The sequence below is a fragment of the Diospyros lotus genome, chromosome 3 (assembly GCF_014633365.1).
Source record: "Diospyros lotus cultivar Yz01 chromosome 3, ASM1463336v1, whole genome shotgun sequence".
NCBI lineage: Eukaryota > Viridiplantae > Streptophyta > Magnoliopsida > Ericales > Ebenaceae > Diospyros > Diospyros lotus.
This window is the reverse complement of record NC_068340.1, coordinates 13,238,967-13,261,364: the sequence shown is the minus strand read 5'-3', so window position 1 is coordinate 13,261,364 and position 22,398 is coordinate 13,238,967. Positions and strand designations below refer to the sequence as shown.

General features: G+C 40.8%; 1 protein-coding gene and 1 pseudogene across 1 annotated transcript in view; one reads left to right on the top strand and one right to left on the bottom strand.

Moving 5' to 3' along the window:
* Positions 1 to 22,398, top strand: part of LOC127797106 (uncharacterized) — a 91,872-nt gene that overhangs the window by 49,561 nt on the left and 19,913 nt on the right. The gene's annotated exons all lie outside the window — the stretch shown is intronic.
* LOC127797223 (uncharacterized) lies at positions 14,435 to 21,396 on the bottom strand (annotated as a pseudogene).

Genomic DNA, 22,398 nt, shown 5'->3' with positions numbered 1-22,398 from the left:
CAGAGCATCGGTTCTTGGTCGAGGCTGTCAACTTGGTGTAATGGGGGAAGGAACTCGCATGAAGAATTTTGAGACACAGTTGCAGCAGGTTAGCTCAACTGTGTCAGGATTCCAAGGAAGGATCGACCCTCTAGAGATTCGAGGGGAAAGGAACCATGAGGCGATCTTAGCGATGGATCGCAAGCTGGAAGGATCATTGGAAGGAATGGAGCAGAGACTGGAAGGGTCTATGACAAGGCTACAGGAGGACATGGGGGCGCAGATGCAACAGTTTGTGCTCATGTTTACACACCAGAATACGGTAAGGATAGCTCTTGACTTTCCCCCACGTCAGAGGGACGACCCCATTTTACCGAGAAATAGAATTCATAGAAGGGAAGGTATGTCCGAGATTGAGGTAGAGCCTAAGGAATGGTTAGAGGGAGTGGTGGCCAGAGAAAGGATTGAGCAGCCTCACGGCCATCCTCCAGGATTCTCCATGCCCCGGATGGAGATACCGGTATTCGAAGGAGCTAATCCTCGATGGTGGTTGAGGAAGTGCGAAAGGTTGTTCAGCTGGCATAACATACCCAGGGGGTAGAGGGTGTTGCTGGCCGCCGCTTACTTTAATGAAGCGGTGGATGCTTGGTTTTAGGGGTATCTTAGTGTGAGGGAAGGTTACACATGGGAAGAATTCTCTAAAAAGTTATGCGAGCGATTCGGAGAGAGGAGTATGGCGGACACGATAGAAGAATTCAATAAGCTCAAACAAACAAGGAGTGTTGAGGCTTATTTACAGAAGTTTGAGGAGTTAAGGTCGTTTATGATATGCCACAACCCACATTTATCAGAGGCTTGTTTTGTGTCAAACTTCTTGAGCGGCTTGAATGAGGAATTACGACTAATGGTCAAAATGATGAGGCCGAGGACGGTGGGGCAAGCCTCTGAAAGCGCTCGATTACAAGAGATGTTCGTGGAGGCCCTAATGAAGAAGCAGAGACAACAACAATGAGGGGTGAATCTTGGAGCCAACCCTGTTGGAGGAAGAAGTTACCCCCGAGATTCAACAAGAGGTAACCAGGGAGTAAAAGGTGTAGGCGGATCGAGCTCTGCCCCTTATGGGGAACAATTAAGGGAACAAAGGAGGTTGGCTGGCCTTTGTTTTCGATGCGGTGACAAGTACCACCCAGGGCAGCCCTGCAAGAGGCAGATTCTCTTGTTGGAAGGGGATGAAGAGGAGAACCAAGAAGAGGAAATAGAAGGAGACAGCGAGAAAGAAAGAACAGAGGACAATGGAGAGATCTCTATTCATGCTTTGAAGGGAGTGACTAATAACAAGATCATTAAGGTGGAGGGGTACTTTAAGGGTAACGATCTCATGATATTAATAGATAATGGGAGCACCCACAGCTTCCTGGATGAAAACATTGCAAAGAGACTGAAGTGCCAAGTCATAGGGACTCTACCTTTGAGTGTAACGATGGCTAACAGCCAAAGGGTGTTGAACAAATCAGCCTACAATGGGTTTTGTTGGGAGATGCAAGGAGAAAAATTCGAAATAGATTTGAGACTACTGCAACTAGGGGTTGTGATGTGGTTCTAGGAGTAGATTGGATGAAAGGGGTTAGCCCCATCAGTTTTGATTTTAATAGAATGGAAGTATCCTTTGAGAAGGAGGGAAGGAAAATGACATTGTCCGAGGGAAAAGAGGTGGGAATGTGCAAAATGATATCTGTGAAGAAACTGCAAAGGGTGATCAAAGGGAAATGGGGACGCTGGCCACACCTTTTTTCGATCGTGGCAGCTGAGGAGGTCCAAGCAGGTCCAACATTGCAATGGGAGATATGCCTAATGGTGAGTGCACCCCAAGGGAGACCCGATCAGGTACGTCACTTAGACCTCCTTAATAGATTGCTGGATGAGTATGAGGATCTCTTCCTTGAACCCCAATCACTCCCTCCTACCCGAGTACATGATCACTCTATCAACTTAAAACCACACACTGAGCCTATTAACATTAGAGCTTATCGTTACCCACCACTCCAGAAAAATGAGATTGAAAAAATGGTGAGGGAAATGCTAAAACAAGCCATCATCAGGCCAAGCCAAAGTCTCTTTGCTTCTCCTGTCTTTTGGTTAAAAAGAAAGATGGAGCATGGCGGTTTTGTGTGGACTACCGCTAATTAAATGCTATAACCATCAAAGATAAATTCCCTATACCCTTGATAGAAGACCTTTTGGATGAGTTACACGATGCTCAATTCTTTTCTAAGCTAGACCTATGCTCGTGCTACCATCAAATCCGGATGAAGCCCGAGGATATCCACATGATAGCCTTTAGAACTCATCATGGGCATTGTGAATTCTTGGTGATGCCCTTTGGACTCACCAATGCCCCAGCCACTTTGCAATCCCTTATGAACACCATTTTTGAACCCTATCTTCGAAAATTCATATTAGTATTCTTTGATGACATACTCATTTATAGCCCTTCCTTTGAACTACATTTATTCCACCTTAGAGCCACCCTCGACATCCTTCGATCCCACCAGCTATTTATTAAGAAGTCTAAGTGCGCATTTGGTCAGGGGCGGGTGGAGTATTTGGGGCACATTATATCCCAAGGAGGAGTGAGTATCGACCCCTGAAAGGTGGAGGCCATGGTGTCTTGGCCAAGGCCAAATTTAGTAAGGGCCTTGAGAGGGTTCTTGGGATTAATTGGGTATTATCGCCGATTTGTGAAGGACTATGGGATAATTAGCAAACCTCTAACGGAATTGTTGAAGAAAGGAGGTTTCAGTTGGGGTCCAAAGGCAGAAGAGGCTTTTGAGGAACTAAAAAGGGCCATGAGTAGGGTACTAGCTCTGGGTCTGCCAGATTTTAATAAGGCCTTCATCCTAGAAACCGATGCTAGTGGAACTGGAATAGGGGCAGTTTTGGTGCAGGAGGGAAGACCTCTAGTGTTCCTAAGCCAAGTGCTAGGTCCTAAACACTCGGGACTCAGCATATATGAGAAGGAATTCCTAGCAGTCTTAATGGCTGTCGAAAAATGGAGGCATTATTTAAAGGGAGGAAAATTTATAATGAAGACTAACCATGAGAGTTTGAAGTTTTTGTTGCAACAAAGACTTCAAACACAGCTGCAGAGGAAGGGAATGGCCAAGCTCATGGGGCTGTACTATCTTATTCACTACTGAAAAGGAAAAGAAAATATTGTTGCCGATGCACTCTCAAGGTGCCGTGAGGAAGGTAGTTCGACAGCCATGACCGAAGTGGTTCCCCAATGGTACCAAGAGGCAATTGACAGTTATGAAGGGGATGAGAAGCTTAAGCCTTTGCTAGAAGGGTTAACGTTGGGGGCCGACATGGGAAAGGGGTATACTTTAAACAAGGGGATGCTGAGATATCAAGGAAGGATAGTAATTGGAGATAAGTCAGACCTTAAGAGGAAGATATTTCAGGCCTTACATGAATCACCCATGGGGGGCCACTCAGGGGAACAAAACACATACTTAAGGGTGAAGCGAGTTTTTATTAGCCAAGAATGAAATCAGAGATTAAGGAGTTAGTGCAAGCCTGTGACACCTGTAAAAGATGCAAGTCAGAAACAGTAGCCTACCCGGGGTTACTACAACCTTTGCCTATTCCCTAGCAAGCTTGGTCAAGTGTATCAATAGACTTTGTGGAAGGGTTGCCGAAGTCCGAAGGCAAGGACAACATCCTAGTAGTGGTGGATAGGCTGACCAAGTTTGCCCACTTCATCGGATTAACTCACCCCTACACAGCTCAAGAGGTGGCTAGAGCCTTCTTGGATCGGGTGGTTAAATTACATGGAACTCCCAAGACCATAATTTCATATAGAGATCGGATTTTCACCAGCACGATGTGCCGGGAATTGATGAAATCACTGGGAACGAAGCTGAGCATGTCAACTGCTCATCACCCTCAAACAAATGACCAAATCGAGAGGGTGAACCAAAGTCTTGAGACCTATTTGAGGTGCATCTGCCTAATGCAGCCTAAGGAATGGCACAAGTGGTTGGCCTTGGCTCAATGGTGGTACAATACTTCCCACCACTCTTCCATTAAGATGACTGAAAGTTAAGCAAGATCGCTATGGGGTAAGCAGTGTAGTTCAAAAATTTTGAACCTTACCCCAATCCCGGCGATTGGATCAACGTCGAAATCAAACAATCACATACATAATAAAGTAAATCTAACCTTTAGATTTTCGAGTCGTTTGCGGATTCGAGCCGTCCAAGTGTCCGGCCTCTAACTTGTGATACGCGGCGCGCGTCCGTTGGCGAGGAGAGCGGAATGGGAGTGCTAGCTCCTTCTCCTAACAAGGCTTATGAATGGACGAGAAAAGAATCGATTTTCAACTCTTGAAAACCAACAAAAACAAAAGCTTAATTTGGGCATCCCATAAAGGGCTATTTATAGAGAAGCAACCTTTTAGGGTTTCCCAAACCCTAATGGACATGGATTGGGCTAGCCCATTAATCCTAGTCCAACTAGAAATTAAAGTGGCCCAAATCCATTTATAAAATATTTGGCCTAAATCTAATTCAAGCCCAAATATTTAATATTTGGCCCAAATCTAATTTAGCCCAAATATATATTTATTATTTAATATTTGACCCAAATCTAATTTAGCCTAAATATATATTTATTATTTAATATTTGACCCAAATCTAATTTAGCCCAAATATTTAATTTAATTTAATATTTGGCCCAAATACTTTATTTAGCCCAAATATTAAATTAAGCCAAAATTATTAAATTAGAAACTTCTTTCTAATTTAATCAATTGTTATTTTAGGAAATTTTTTCCTTTATGACGACCCCTCGTCATATCGACGTCATTACGCTTGCTTGTTCTTTTTCCCGTGAGAACCTACGACGGCACAACTTCTTGCCGAAGTGTCCTTAACCATATGTCCGCTTTCCTAGTTTAAGCCGGGGACCGTGCCTATTGCGTATGACTCATTAGGCTCCCGAATATGTTGGCAATGTATCGGTATGAACACATTAGACAAGATTGGCCTCTAGCAAGGCATCATGCCTACCCAATTATTCAGAAGGATTCATAATCCTCAAATAACCTTTCACGAGCATGGTTACCGTGTAATTCGATCATCTCGTCAATGTATCCTATGTGATCTCAAGTTGGCAATGTGTTTCTTGATTATGATCACATAAGTCTTTCTTCGGTCATCCGGATATCTTCACTTAATAGAAAGTGAATCAATAACTCCTTATTGATCTCTTTCACCATGGCCATGGATTTAAAGTGAATATCCACCGAAGGAGCCTTAGATACATCATCCTCTATCAAGGGATAAACGAGTCCCATCTTGGTTACGCACCCATTTCCATAAGCCTCACGATATGCCCAACGATCACCCACGTGCAGCCTTTTTTTAGGTCAATTGAAACGATGTCAAAGCATATCGGTCTTCTTATGAGATGACCGTGACAACCCCAGGTCCAAGGATTTGTTACACCCATCTCGTATGAGAATTCCATCAACATATAATCAAAATGGATTCTCATGGCGAGTCATGTCCAGTGACATGTTCTCCAACATTGGTCACCTATGTACTTGTCTAGACATCCCCATGCCTATGAGTGTGAGACCCCTATTGCTATCACATAGCAATAACATAGCACATACAAGTCTTACCGCAATTGTTAATGTCCATTCTTGATATTGCTACGACTTGGGACATTTAATGATGTCGAGAAACTGTGATGCATCATCTCACATCTTTATAGATTAATCACAGTATACATCATATGGACTTCTATCTAGTTTCATCCGATCATTACATTAATAATAAGAAACTAATAAAACGACTTCTTGTAGAATTAAATAACTCTTAATTCAATATGAAATATGATTACAAATGTCAGTGTACAATTTACCCAATCTGATTGGGTCTAGAGCACCTACACTAACAATGACCCCATTTGAGGCCTTGTTTGGGTACCAACCGCCTGTTCTATTTATGGCGGGAGAAGAATCCAGGGTAGCTTCGGTAGATGACTATTTACGAAGGAGAAAAGAGGTGACACAGCAATTGAAGCAAGAACTAGCTTCGGCTCAAAACCGCATGAAGTAGTTCGCGGACAGGAAGAGGAGCAAACGAGAGTTCGAAGTGGGAAGCGAAGTATACTTGAGGTTGAAGTATCCTCACCTCAAGTCCATCACTCGGGGAAAGGTGACCAAGCTCAGCCCTAAGTACTATGGGCCATTTCCTATAGAAGCCAGGGTGGGGAAGGTGGCATACCAACTAAGGTTACCGGGAAGGTCACTCATTCACCCTGTATTCCATGTGTCTCTACTTAAGAAGGCAGTGGGAGAACAGCCAGTAAGTGCTGCTTTACCCTCAATTCCCATGGAGGCTGGACAAGCAGTGGAACCCGAGGTTATTCTGGAGCGAAGAGTGACCTACAAACATGGAGCTCCCCTCATGCAGGTGTTGGTCTGGTGGAAGGGAAAACCCTTGGAAGACAGCACCTGGGAGTACCTACTAGATCTCCTCAAGCAATTTCCAAGAATAGCTAATCTCCTTAGTATTTCTTGAGGACAATAAAATTGTTATGGCGGGGGAAATGTCACGAGAAGAACCTTCTGAGCCTAAATTTTTAAATTTTCTGCTTTGCTATTGTTGTTGCTAGTTACTGTTTTGTTGCTGTAATTCCTTATGCAGTAATAACCTTTATTTTCTGTTGTAAGTCCTAGAAGGAGGCGGTTCTGCCATGTGCATAAAGGGGCAGAGAATCTCAAAGTTTGTTATGAGAGTAGGACCCACCTGGCAGGGGAATCTTTCCTCCCAGGCGCTGGGATATATTTGCCTACCCTCAACAAGAGAAAGGATGAATGGAAAATCAGAATTCTTATTGTTCTCCCTTCCAAATTCTCAGTTTTCTCTCTCTATATATATTCTCCCTTCTGTTCTTCCTTCTGGATTGCTCCCCACTCTTCTCTTCTCTCTGTTACCGCTTCTTGTTCGTGTGTTAAGCTCTCCTAATTCATATTGGAATTGGGAGATAGCATATTGTCAGTCCAAGCCGTGACACCTACACTAGGGGAACTATTCGAACCTGAAGGTCCAGCACTGCCAGAAGGCTGAAACCTCTCAGAACTAGAGGGATCATCACTGCTACTCTGTGGAAAACTCTCTAAGGTAGGAGAATCAGGATCAGCATCATGCTGGTCCATTTGCATAGGATAATCAGCACTGTCAGCTTGCTGATCTGCTGCCAAGTCCATGGGATTTTGCATGGCAGCATCCTGGACTTGTTGTTCCATCTCAACAGCCTTCCCTTTCACTAGCCTATCCGTTTGAATACCTACCTTATCATCCTTTAAGAAGGAATCCTCATTGAAAGTCACATCCCTACTAACCAAAGTCCTTGGCAATCCTTCTTCTAAGGCCCATAACTTATATCCCTTTACCTCATTAGGATAACCTATGAACAGACACCTCTTGGCTCTAGGTTCCAATTTCTCTTGCTTAACATGTGTATAAGCAATGCAGCCAAATACCCTTAAATGCTCTAAGCTTGGCTTATGACCATGCCACATTTCATAAGGTGTTTTAAACCCTATTGGAACTGAAGGAGACCTATTAATTATATAGGCAGCTGTTGTAACAGCTTCTCTCCAAAACGATTTGGACAACCTAGCATTGATTAACATGCATCTTACCAATTCTAAAAGGGTCCTATTCATTCTCTCAGCTAGGTCATTTTTCTTGGGGTTTCTGGGAACTATTAGATGCCTAAGGATGCCACTTTCTTTACACATTTGGGCAAATCCTTTGTTACAAAACTCAAAATTATTATTTGTTCTAATAATCTTGATTTTCATACCTTTTTTGATTCTCTATTAAGGTTTTCCAGGATTTAAAGGCTTCAAAAGTTCCATCTTTTGATTTTATTATATATACCCAAACCATCCTAGAGAAGTCATCTATGATTGACAAAAAATACCTTGCCCCACCATGTGTTAAAGATTGACTAGGGCCCCATAAATCAGAATGAATGTATTCTAAAGGGGCTTTAGATATGTGATTTGCTTTCTTAGGGAATTTTACTTTAGAAGACTTGCCAAAAATACATGTTCCACATTGGTCCAAATCTGTTAAATTTTCAGCCCCTAGGTCCTAGGATACCTTGTTTGGACAGTTCTCTAGGTCCCTGCTCACTGATGTGAGCCATCCTATAATGCCACAATTTTGTTTGATCATAGCTTTTATTCTCACCTATAGCTGCCTCACCACTTAAAGTGGTTGCTTCCAGCACATGTATATCATTGGGAAGGGCAGCTTTCATGCAGATAAGGGATCCCTTTGATACCCTTAAAACTCCACCATGCCCTTTAAGGAATGACCACTTTTATCCAATTCTCCTAGGGATATTAGGTTCCTTTTTAAATCTGGAACGTACCTAACAGATTTTAACATTTTTACCAACCCATCATGCATTCTTAATTCATTGTCTCCTATCCCCTTTATAATGCACTCATGGTTGTCCCCTAACATCACCTTTCCACCACCTATATGTTGATAGTTTAAAAACCATTCTCTATGGGATGTCATGTGAAAGGAACAACCTGAGTCTAAAACCCACAAATCCTTATCTTCTAGGCAAGATGCAACCAATGCATCTGCACTATCATAATCATACTCACATAGGGAGGATGAAATTTCAGAATTTGATTTCTGCTTAAATTCTTTCTTTCTTTTAGGGCAGAATTTCTTAATATGACCCTCTTCATGGCAATGGTAACACTTAAACTGTTTCTTGCCATTCTTGGACTTGGATCTATACTTCCCCTTTGATTTAAACTCTCTCTTTTCAGTCCTACTTCTTGCAATAAGGACATCTCCAGCAGTCTTTCCTTCTACTTTCTGCTGCAACTCCTTAGAGTTTAATGCTCCGAAAACATCTTCTAGGGATAATTTTTCCCTACCGTGTTTTAATATATCAACAAGGGTTTCATATGTTCTTGGCAAAGAATGCAATAATACAAGGGCTTTGTCTTCCTCATCATAGTTAATATCTATGTTTTCTAAGTCAAGACATGTTTTATTAAACTCATCTATGTGATTATTTAGCTTCTTCCCTTCTTGCATTTTAAATGTAAAAAACTTTGCCTTTAAATACAACCTATTTGACAAGGTTTTTGTCATATAAAAACTCTCTAATTTAGACCATAAAGCCTCAGCCGTTTCCATCCTTGAAACTTCCCTAAGGACTTTCTTTGTCTCCTAAACTTAGAATTAGAGTACTATAGGCCCTCTTGTTGATTTGTTTCCTACGCTCACTGAAATCTTTTTTCTGTTCTTTAGTGGCATTCTCAGGCAATTTCTTTTCTACCTCTAAGGCTTCTTCTAATCCCAAGTTTTCCAACAGCACCCTCATCTTAATTTTCCATAAACCGAAATTATTTGACCCATCAAATTTCTCTATGTCATATCTAGCGGAAGAGGGTGCGAAAGCCATAACAGGGATTAAAACTACAGATTTCTAGGGTTCTTGGCAATTCTTGAAAGGGTTCTTGGCTCTGATACCAATCTATTATGATTAGGAGCTCTTAGAAACCCAATTCAACACTTTATTTTGCCAATCTCTCTTCACTCCTCACCCAGAAATCAAACCCACAACAGAGTATATAAAACTGGAAATGAAAACAGAAAAGAAAATAAAGTAAAAGAGCAATCAAACCAATCAAGAGGCTGATTTATCCTGGTTCGGATTGCAATATGCAATCCCACATCCAGCCTTGATCCTGAGAACCAAATCCACTAAAAACTGCTTGAACAAGATTACAAGAACTCTCATTCTCTCTCACACAAGTTCACTGCCTTCTATACAAGAGAATACTAAGACAAACTTTCTCTCTAAGCCTTTCTCTCTCTCTCTCGACAGAATCACTTGCATTTAGAGAAATCAATAGAATGATTTGTTATATGCGACTTTCAGCCTCTCGCCTCCTATTTATAAACCATAGGGGCGGTAATTACAAGGCACATCATCTTCATTCTAACAAGTTCTATTCTTCATCTTCTAGAAATAATTCTCCATTCAAAAACCCAACACAATTGCTGTCCAGAATTAACTTTTGGATAGAAATCAGGTTAGTGAATAGTTTTGGAACATGGAGAACATCTTTAAGAATAAGATGTTCATTGAGAATGATATGTCCTTGACTGACAACAGTGGTCAAGGATCCATCTGCCATGGTTATCTTTTTTGAGCTTCGACATGGGCCGTAGGTGATGAATAGATTAGAAAAAGGGGTCATATGATCAGTTGCCCTGGAGTCTAGGATCCATTTATTGGGTTGAGTAATTCCTGAAGCATGTAAGGAGAGAGATTGAGATGAAATACCTGAAAGTGCAAGGGAATGGGTACCTTTTCCAGTCCTTTTGTCACGACATTCCAACAAACCTCTTAGCCTTTCAATTTCAGCCTTATTAAGTTCATCTTCCAGTTCTGGTTTCTTTTGCTCACTTTCCTGAGAACTGCTGGCCATATAGGCTTGACCATGTCCTTGGCCCCTCGATTGTCCTCCTTTGGTAGTTGGTTTTCCATGCAATCTCCAACACTTGTCTATGGTGTGCCTTGGTTTTTTCCAAAAGGTACACCATAGAGTATTTCTATCTACCATCTTCCTGTCATCTCTAGGCCCTTTACTGGGAGTCTTTAGAGAGATTAGGGCAGAATTTTCAAGTTGATGAGTGTCTATCATTACTACTCTCCTTCCTTCTTTAGCACGAATTAGAGAAATTACCTCATTAAGGGAAGGTAAATCATCTTTTCCTAGTATTTGAACTCTTATCGGGTCAAATTCCATGTTGAGGCCAACCAAAAAATCATATATCCTCTCCTTTTCTACAAATCTTCTTTGTAAAGCAGTATCTTCGCCACATTTCATCTTGAGACTTTGATAATGATCTAACTCCTGCCATAAGGTTTGCAGGATGTTAGCATACTCGGTAATGGATTTCCCCCCTTGCTTGGTTGCTGCCACCTTGGTCCTTATTTCATATATCTGGGCAGCATCCTTAACCTTCAAATAAGTGAGGTTAACAGCTTCCCAAATATCCTTGGTTGTGGGTAGAAACATCACGGTATCACTTATTTCAGGTACCATGGAGTTCCACAACCATGACATAACCAAGGAGTCTTCTTCATCCCAAGTCGAGAACATAGGATCTCCCTCCTTCTGATCGGTTCCCAACAAGTAGCTAAGTTTCCCTTTCCCCTTGAGAAACGTGCGGATGAGTTGGGACCATTTTAGGTAATTTTTTCCATTCAACCTATAGGTCGCTTGGAGATTTTGCAACTCTCTTCTTGATCCTATACTTCCAGAACCAACAAATAGAGTATCTGTTGTGCTGCTAGTTGCAGTCAATTCTAGGATTGCTGTCGGATTAGGAGTGGTTGACATCTCGAGGAAAAAAGGTTATGAATGAAGCAACAACTTTCTGAAGATAGCGAGAAGGAAAAAACACGTCGATGAAGACGGAAAAAATGGAAGGAACGCACAAAAAACTGAAGCACTAGGTCGATGGCTCTGATACCATGTTAAAAAGTATTTGCTGAAAATGTGAATTCCCTCTTGCATTATCCCTTGTGGGAGTAATATATATATACAGAACTTCCTCTAATGATTAGGAAGTTTCTAAATCCTAGCAAGATTCTAATTCTAGAATAAGGAAAGAATACAAATAGGAAATAATACAAATTTGTAAGATACAACAACTATGGAAAGAATGACAATAAAAGATATACAACAAGAATAGGAAATAAATCAGGAAATAAATCAATCATTGGCACCAAATCTGGAACATATCCGTTGACAATATTTAATCCTCCAATACTTGATGTCAATGCAAAGCTAGTAATTGAGCATTTACTAGACAGAGCCAGAGAGAAGAGGAATGGCTCTGAGAAAGAAGGTCCTAAGAATATTGTTGCTGTGCCTTTGACTCTGGAGAAGGCTGAGAGCCCATAGCTTTAGTTAAATTAGATATAAAAAAGGTTAAGACAATTACAACAGGAGAATATCTTATTGTTGTTCTGAATATTTTTTATCTTGAACAATATGATAGTCTTCCTGTCATTTTAGATAGTGTAGACTAGTTTCTGGTGTTGGTTTTAGCAGAGAAGGGACAATTGAAGTAGACTGAACAGAAGAATTGTTCTACGATTTGGAGGATGATGGAAGAGCAGGTTGATGCCAGAATACTCATTGATAGACTCGTTGCCCTAATTTCTACATGAAGGTCAAGGAAATTTTGGAACTTATAGATCAATTGGAGAAGAGAGCTTTGACAAAGAGATCTTTGAGGACTATATTTTATATTTGCAAGAAAAGCAAAACAAAAGGAGCATAAGAGGAAAAGGCTTAGAAGGAGAAAGAAAGAAAGGAAAAAGAAAAGAAGGATGAACTAGATAGTGAAAGCAAGGATTGGATGAGGAAAACAATGGCCAGTTGCTATAATTTCTTAGGGACAAGAAATCTCTCAAGGAGGGGAGAATTGTCATGCCCCCAAGAATATAATTGTGTATATTAAAGACCTAGATGTTAAGACAGTTTCTTTGTGACGTTTGTGAACTTGTCAAATACAGACGTGTTGTTTTTCCTGCTAGTAATGATAGATGTCATTTTCCTTTTGAATTAATTTATAGTTATATATGGGGTCCATCAACCATTTCAAATGTTTATGGGGCATGTTGGCTTGTTTTGTTTATTGATGATTGTACAAGGGTTACCTTGGTATTTCTTCTTAAATCCAAATATGATGTGAGTGACATTCTCCCAAATTTCTTTTTTATGATCCAAAATCAATTTGGGGCACAAATCAAATGGTCTAGGTCTGATAATGCAAGGGATTATTTCAATCAAACCCTTTCCACCTATTTTCTTCAACGGGGAGTTATTCATGAGTCATCATGTGTTTCCACTTCTCAGCAAAATGGAGTTGCAGAATGAAAGAATAGCCATCTCCTAGATATTTGTTTCAAAAAAATATGCCTAAACAATTTTTGGGGGAAGTAGTCCTTACAGCCACCCATGTCATTAACCGGTTACCATCCCGAGTGTTACATTTTCAAACTCCCATGGCAGTTTTATCTCGATCTTCCTACCGCAAATCATCTTAGCCCTAGGGTATATGGGTGTGTTTCATTTGTTCATGTTCATAGCCCTCATAGAGGAAAATTGGATCGTAGAGCTACTAAGTGTGTCTTTGTGGGCTATTTTTCCACACAAAAATGGTACAAATGCTATCATCCTCCGACTAAAAAATTCCTAATTTCTATGGATGTTACCTTTGTTAAAACTGAACCTTATTTTGCTCACCCTTATCTTCAGAGGGAGACCTTAAGTATGGAAGATAAGGATGAGTTGTTCCTCCTTGACTTACCATTATCATCATCAACCTCTAACCCTTTGTTTGAACTTGCATTTGAACCTACTTCACAAACCCCTAACTCACTATCCCAACCTGTGCTTGAACTTAATCCACAAACCCACGAACCTGAATCCTTCCTACAACCTCGTTCCCAAACCGAAGGGGGAAAGGCCACTATTGACAAATGTTTTTCACATATTTACTCAAGAAGGACTAATCTAGAACTAGAGCCAAGGCTAAAGCTATCATCAAATCCAACTTCTAGAAATGAGGTAATACCTCTTGGCTCATCTTCTAACATTGATTCCATGACTGATATTGACCTGCCTATAGCACTAAAGAAAGGAATTAAAGAGTGCACGAAACATCCCTTATATCCACTTTCTCACTTTGTATCCTTTAAAAGATGATCTCCATCTCATAGAAACTTCCTTGCCAACATCCATACAGCATCCATTCCTACCACATTATCAGAGGCTTTAAACTATGAAAATTGGAAGAATGCTATGCATATTGAAATGCAGGCCCTAGAGAATAATAACACTGTCACGACCCTAGGGTTTGGCTTGGGTTTAGGAAGGAAATTGGAAGAATTCAGGAGAGAAATAGAGAAGAATTCGAGGGAGAGTCAGAATTGAACAGAGAGAAAGAAGGAAAAACAAGGGAGACCAAGAGAGAGAAAGTAAGGAGAGAGATCTGATTCAACATATCATTTGAACATACACTTCTCTACATACTAGAGCTTATTTATAGGTTGTTCAACTAAAAGTAAAATCTAGAAATAGCACCCATGTGCATTTTAACAGAATTAATAGCATCTCTTAACAAACAATTGTAACTAATGATAGCATTGCCCCTTTAATTCCTCTTGGGTTGTGACAATCCCCCCTTCTTGAAAGGTTTCTTATCCCCAAGAAAGTTATTACCATTGAGCCGTTATTTTTCATCCTGATGCCCATCTTCACTAGTTGGTTTCTTCTTTGCCTTCTCTTGTTCTCCTCTCGTATTTTCCTTTTCTTTTACTTTCTCTTTCCTTTTTCCTTAACAATACTATGACTTGCTGCAACACCAAGTCTAGCCATCCACCTCTTCCCTATTACCATTGAAAATGGTTCCAGTGGAGTTGTCATTCCTGCAACCATCTCATTTTCAGTCATAGGAAGAAATTCAAACTTCCCTGCGGGCAAAACATTGTCCATTACTTCCAACTCTTTTGGTTATAATGTCACATCAACTCTATCTAATTTCCTACCTTTAAGCAAATCAACCCTTTTGGCAGTTGTTGTCCTGTCTTGTGTGCTCATGCCAATGACATACGTATGGGATGCTCCAAGCAAGGTGTCCGGTGCAATCCTTCCTTCCTTCTCCTCAAGTACTTGGTAAAGAGGCTTTTTAGGCTCCTTCCTCTGCTGCTTCTGGAGATCAATAGCATCAAGAGTCTTAACACCAGTCGGAATGCTTGAGAGGTTGTCAATTGATTGAATGTTGTCCTCCAATTCCTCTTCCTCAATCTCTTCTTCCACCTCATTTTCTTCCTCTTCTCTTTCTTCCTCCAGATCACCCCAATGTTTGGTCTTATTAACTGGTTCATTCTCGTAGGTGGGCTGATCTTGTTGCAAAACTCCAAAAACATCACCATTGAGTGGATGACCATATTCATCAGTAGGAGGTTTGCCCCAACCTCCAGGATGATAACCACAACTAGCTTTAGGGGAAATAGGAGCATTCGGCCTAGGAATTTTCAAATGTAGATAAGAAGGGGGTGGATCATATCTTTGCATGTTGATGAGCCATGGGGGAGGAGCACCTTTAGGCATCCCAAGAGCTTCTTTTAGTTCATGTGGCAACATCCCAGGCTTCATCTCCCTTAGCTTTCCCTCCAACTCTTTTCCTTCGAAATACAGATCACCGTGTGTTGTTAGCTTAGGCTTAGTTTGATATTTGAAAAATACATCATGGGGAACCTAATAATCAATATCCATCTTTCCCATATTTGGCTGCATCCTTTCCCATTGTTTATGTTTGAGTTTCTTACTATCCTCTTTTTCACTATAAGGCTGTCAGATTTTCTCAATCCCTCTAGTTGTAATGAAATTGGGAAATTGAAAAGGTTGTTTCTTAGTGCCTCATTTCCCTTAATATTCCTCCATCGTTCCCTTCTATTTCAGCTTATTGAATTCCTTAATGACATTTGTCCTCGTCCTTTCCCCAAACTAGTTGCAGGGAGCATGTACAAACTTTGGCCAACTCCATTTGACGCGGTCACCAATCAAGACTCAGCCCAAGTCCGACCCGACCAAATCGGAACAGTATCACCGGAACAATATTTTAATACTTCTTAAGTTTTAGAATTCTACTTGATGACGCGGTCACCAATCAAGACTCGACCCAAGTCCGACCAGACCAAACTGGAACAATATCACCAGAACAATATTTTAATCCTTCTTAAGCTTTAGAATTCTACTTGATTTAGGATTCTACTTCATGTTTCTACTTGATTTAGGATTCTAATTCATGATTCTACTTGATTTAGGATTCTACTTCATGTTTGATTAGGGTTTTATTTTTATTAGAATTCCAGTTAACTTTTATTTATGATTTATTTTTATTAGGATTTTAGTTGAATTTTGTTTACAAATATTAGATGGATTTGGATTAGCCAAATACTATAAATATGCCTAGAACCTAGAGTTTGTAATCAAGTTTTTCTTAATCAAATTTCAGCAACCTATTTGGGTTTTCTTAGCAAAACAGTCTTGTTTTTGCGTCTTCTTGAAAACCAAGCTTCAGCCATTGAAGTTTGTTCTTTCAAGGGTTTATTTTGGTGTGTTTTTTTCACACACGCGCTACACGCTACGTCAGGTGGTATCAGAATGGTTTATCAACCAATCAGATGGCTAATCTTGAAGGTAATAGTAGCAACCAGCCTTGTGATGGTGATCGGGGGCTTCCCGCAGTTTGGAGAGCAATCGAAGAACAACGGGAAATAACTCGTACAATGGAGCAACAATTGGAGCGAATCCGTAACCAATTGGGCGTTTTACAACGAGTGAAGGATAATCGGAACCGGACTAATGGCGTGAATCAAGCCGGCTATGTTAAATCGGGAAGACCAGCCATTAATCCTGTCCTCATTAATCCTAGAAGACCAATGATGGATGATAGCGACGATGAGGATGATCTTGGTCGTATGATAGCCAACTCTAGTGGTAAAGGGGTTAGGAGGCATGCGCAGCAACACAACCATTGGGGAAACGATGAGTATAAACTAAAGAATGGCTTTTCGATGAGTTTGGAGCTTGACTTCGAAGATTATGTTGTCCCAGCAACCTCAACATTTGCAAACTTTGGTCTGATTTATACTGCTAACATGATAAAAACTCCAAGGTTATTGATTCATACTGGGGTATTTTCTAGTCCTGAGGGCTCAGGCATTGCTTCACAATCCAATGATGGTGGCGTTTCTTCTAATCGGCTTGCGACTGTAAAGGAGATGGAGGCCATGGTAACAGATTCTTCTACAATTTATTCAAGTTCTAGCATGGTTGAATCGAAGGCAATAGGAACATATTCACCTTTGCAATTGCAAAAGCAAGATGGTCACAAGGGTCTCTTTGTAGATAGAGGTGTTGGATCTCCCAGGCTAGTTAACTTGGATAGTGCAACTACTTTCGGTATTAATTTGAATTTAGATTCTAAAACTAAGAATGCTGTAGCAGCTGCTGCTATAGCTGATCAAGTGCTTAGACTAAAGGAGGATTCAAGCATCAATATTTTAAGTGATGGAGAGAGTGCTGGTAGTCATGGAATAAGCCTCTATTCGAAACAGTTGCAAAAGAATACTTCTCCAGGCAAGAAAAATCTACAGATGAATTCGGAAGCTGTTGAGGAGTCAAAATCAAGAAAGCTGATGAAAAGAAAATGACCTATGATAAAATTTATCATATTAGAAAAGCACTCAAGATGGAATGTTCAACGTCCTCAATCTAACAGTAATAATATAGTGGAGGCAGATGGCAACAAACATGGCGATGGTTGGACCCATGCCAACCCAGATATGGCTAAGAAGGGGAGGAATGCCTTTGCTCATGTTCCCTTAGCAAAAAAGTTCAAGCAGTTCAGGAAAATGTCAAGCAAAGGTTGCACAAATAAGAAGTACAAAGCGACAGCTGACAAGCATAGGAAGCACAAGTTATTTGAGGTTGAAGATGAAGTCATGATATTCTTGAAGAAGGAATGGATTCCAGCAGAAAAGCAAAACAAGTTCAAATCAAAGAAGTATGGTCCTTACAAGATTACGAAGAAGACCAATGATAATGCTTATGTTGTGGATTTGCCTAATCATATAGGTATTTCTAAACATTCAATGTGGCTAATTTCTCTTTGTACTTGCCAAATGTGGGTTTGTCCTACTCGGATCAAAATTTGAGGTCGAATTTTTTCTCAAGTAGAGGTGAATGACGCGGTCACCAATCAAGACTCGGCCCAAGTCCGACCCGACCAAACCGGAACAGTATCACCGGAATAGTAGCACTGGAACAATATTTTAATACTTCTTAAGTTTTAGAATTCTACTTGATTTATGATTCTACTTAATGTTTCTACTTGATTTAGGATTCTAATTCATGATTCTACTTGATTTAGGTTTCTACTTCATGTTTCTACTTGATTTAGAATTCTACTTTATGTTTGATTAGGGTTTTATTTTTATTAGAATTCTAGTTAACTTTTATTTATGATTTATTTTTATTAGGATTTTAGTTGGATTTTGTTTACAAATATTAGATGGATTTGGATTAGCCAAATACTATAAATATGCCTAGAACCTAGAGTTTGTAATCAAGTTTTTCTCAATCAAATTTTAGCAACCTCTTTGGGTTTTCTTAGCAAAATAGTTTTGTTTTTGCGTCTTCTTGAAAGTCAAGCTTCAGCCATTGAAGTTTCCTCTTTCAAGGGTTTATTTTGGTGTGTTTTTTTCACACACGCGCTACACGCTGCGTCACCATTCCATCTTTCCTCAGCAACAATTTTGAAACCAAGTGTTTGCAACGTTATCCAAATAAGTTGTCGCCATGTTCACTTTCTCCCTTTCAGCTACTCGGTATTGGTAGAACACCCGTTCACACCGTCAGATCCACTACTGAGGTCTATCTCTTTCAAACAGGGGAATGTCCATTCGTGGTCCTGGAGGGTTAGAGTGGTTGCCTCCAATTCCTCGGGTTAAATTGTCTTCTTCTGCCTCCACCCTATCCCTTGCTTCCATTTGATCGTTAGGCCTCTGCCTCGCCCTTGGCGTTATTAGGATTAGCACCAATGAAGCCCCAGGGAGGAAAGTCGATCGAGAGGCTAACTGATTTGTTGGCTTAATCCAGCAATTTCCTCTTGGAGCCCGCTAACGACTCAGTCCAAATTGGCCGCATACTCCGATCGGCTCCGACTGATCTCTTTTTGAGCTTGCCGAACCCCCATGTCCAAGGTCTCCAAGCGGTTATCCACCTGCTCTTGGTTCTGGCGTATCCTAATTTTGATAGCATCCAATCGAGACTCAATCCTCATTCTCTCTGCCTTGACCACAAATCAACAAGCCCTCAAATCCAATTCTGGAATCAAGGATTGTTGGAATGCTTCACTAAATCACCTTAGTTACCTATAGCGACCTAGATCTGAATGTTAACGCCTTTGATCCCAGTCCTCTTCTTGGATTGCACTGTCGGTTGTTCAGCGATTGCTTAATATCCACTTCTGCTACGCCCTCTAATTTGCCATTGAATTCCACTTGATATCCCGTTGGAACTCTTTCGGCCTGCGTAGTCTTCACTCCCGAGCCAAAGTTGGCTATGCTCAGCTTCGCTTTTCAAATTCAATTCAATTTCGATTAACTGAATTGACGATGGACCTTGATCAATTGGATATGTTGCAAATTTCTAAAAATTGCCTACAACTAGCTTCTGAGAATAGCCTTGCTCTGCAATCGCCTTTAATCAGCAATCACCTATCCTGATACCATTATGATCTGTCTTCGATATTTTAAGAGTCATATCGGAATTAACTGCTTCCTTCCATTGCTCGAATCCTGACTCGCCTCAATCGCAATTCAGTAGCCCAAGGACCATCGGCTTTGAATTCGTCTTTGATCCACTTCTTGAATCGCGTCTTCCTTCTTGCCCAATCACCGCCAGACTTCACCTAATACACAATTCAGTAGCCTCAAGAATCAATTGGATCCGAGAAGCTATTGGATCTGTTGCGGCTTCTTGAAATCACCTTCAAAACTCAAGTCGAATTGGATTACAGAATTGACATCTCTTACAATTCGCCATAAATTGTTGGCGCTATTCCTTCTCGCTTCAGTCACCTAAATCTGCTTCAATTATCAGCCAAATTTTACTCGCCTGAAGCACCGAAAATCTCTTGGCTCGTCGAAATTAGATGCTCTGAATTGCCGTGGTTAACTGCTAAGAACTTTTAAATCACGACTTGAACCGTCAAAATTACTTGGCAAAGAGAACCACAAAGGACCAAACAGCTCTGATACCAAATGTTACGACCCTCTAATTTGACTAGGGTTTAGGAAGGAAATTGGAAGAATTTGGGAGAGAAATAAAGAAGAATTGGAGGAAGAGTCAAAACTAAAACAGAGAAAAAGGAGGGAAAACAAGGGAGAACGAGAGAGAGAAAGTAAGGAGAGAGATCTGATTCAACATATCATTTCAACATACACTTCTCTACGTATTAGAGCCTATTTATAAATTGTTCAATTGAAAGTAAAATCTAGAAATAGCACCCATGTGCATTTTAACAGAATTAATAGCATGTCCTAACAAATAATTGTAACTAATGACAACATTACCCCTCTAATTCCTCTTTGGTTGTGATAAATACTTGGGAGATTTGTGGATTTACCAAAAGGAAAGAAACCGGTGGGATGCAAATGGGTCTTCACAGTCAAGTATAAAGCATAAGGGACACTTGAAAAATATAAGGCTAGGTTGGTAACTAAAGGATACACTCAAACAACTAACTTTGACTGGCCTTTACAATAGTTTGATGTGAAGACTGCATTCTTGCACGAAGACATTGTCAGATTTTTGATCTGACAAGCGTAGTCGAGACTGGCGAGAGGAAAAGAGAAGAGAGAAATTTAGGAGAGAAATGAATTAAAGAGGAAATTGATTTCCTGATTTCATTCGACATCCTCAATAAGGTGCCCCTGATCAGTTTATATACTGATCAAGCTCAATTGGGCGCCAAAAGCCGTTGGGCCTCGCCCATGTGCACGAATAAGCGGCCATGTGCACTTACAAGTGGCTTCTGCATGCGTTGGTTACGCTTCACGCGATCTTGCATGCTGGGACATTTTCCCCAGCTAAGCACAACGATTTATTTACATTCTAATAGCGCAATTATACTGTTTTCTCTACTAACAACTAGTTAGCGTAACAATCCCGGCCCCTTAAAATGTTTCTTGTCCGCAAGAAATATGTAGTAGGCTTGCCACATTGGGAAATTGCTGGAGAAGTTCTGGTAAGTACTCCTAAGTATTGTTGTCGGAATGCAAGGAAGACCATTGAACTAACACCTGAATCATAGGAATGCCATTGTGGTGTATCACCCGTCTGTCTACGATGGCCATGGGGACTACCTCCGGAGGTACTTCTCTCACTATAGGAGGTAAGCTCGAGATAGAGCTTTGGCTGCCCATTGATTTTTTCAGCAAGGATACATGAAAGACTGGATGTATTCTTGCTTCAGCAGGTAGTTCCAGTTTGTAGGCCACAGCGTCAATTTTCTCTACAATTTTGAAAGGGCCATAAAACTTAGGATTCAACTTTGAAATGGGCTGTTTATTCAATGCCTTGTAATGTTGCGGATTGAGCTTCAAGTAGACTTCATCCCCTACAAAAAATTCTCGTTCGCTTCTCTTTCGATCAGCTTGTTGTTTCATTCGGTTACGTGCCTTGGCCAATTCATCTTTCACCATTCTTAATACTTCTTGTCTCTGTTAGAGGTAGGTTTCCAGGGTGGCTACTGTTGTGTGACTTCCTAGGGCAGGAAGTAAATCCGGTTTGTAACCATAAAAGGGCCTCGAATGGGGTCATCTTAAGTGAGCTGTGGAAGTTAGTGTTGTACCACCACTGCGCCATTGCCAACCATTTATGCCATCCTTTGGGTTGCACAAAACTGAAGCATCGTAGGTAACCTTCCAGGCATTGGTTAACGCGTTCGGTTTGGCCATCCGTTTTAGGATGGTATGCTGTAGACATTTGGAGTTTGGTTCCGAGGCCTTTCATAAGCTCTTTCCAAAATAGGCTGGTAAATATTTTGTCTCGGTCAGAGACAATTGATCTAGGAACGCCGTGTAGCTTTACCACATTAGCCACTTCCTGAGCAGAGAATGGATGGGTTAGGCCGATGAAGTGGCTAAATTTTATGAATCTGTCTACAACTACTAAGATACAATCCTTCCCTTCCGATTTTGGTAGGCCTTCAATAAAATCCATAGTAACATTAGTCCAAGCGCAATCTGGAACTTCTAGAGGTTGAAGCAAGCCGGGATGGGCCACTGTTTCATGCTTGCATCGTCTACAAACCTCACAACTCAAGACATATTCCCACACATATTTCCTTAGTTGCGGCCAGAAAAATAACTGTCTGACTTTGTGGTATGTGTTTTGGATACCCGAGTGTCCTCTGATGGGGGATCCATGCAACGCATGAATATCCTGTCCTTCAGTTCCTTACAATCACCGATCACTATCCTGCCTTTGTATCTTATCACTCCGTTGGTAAGTGAGTACCCTGGTTTGCTGGTAGTGTTCACAATTAGCTGTTCTAGGAGATCCTTGGTCCATCTGTCCTCGTGGTAGCTGTCAGTAATTTCTTGGAACCAATCGGGTACCACTGTAGATATAGTTGCGGCCATCCCTTCTTCATGACAGCGGGATAATGCATCTGCTGCAACATTTTCTTTTCCCTTCCTGTA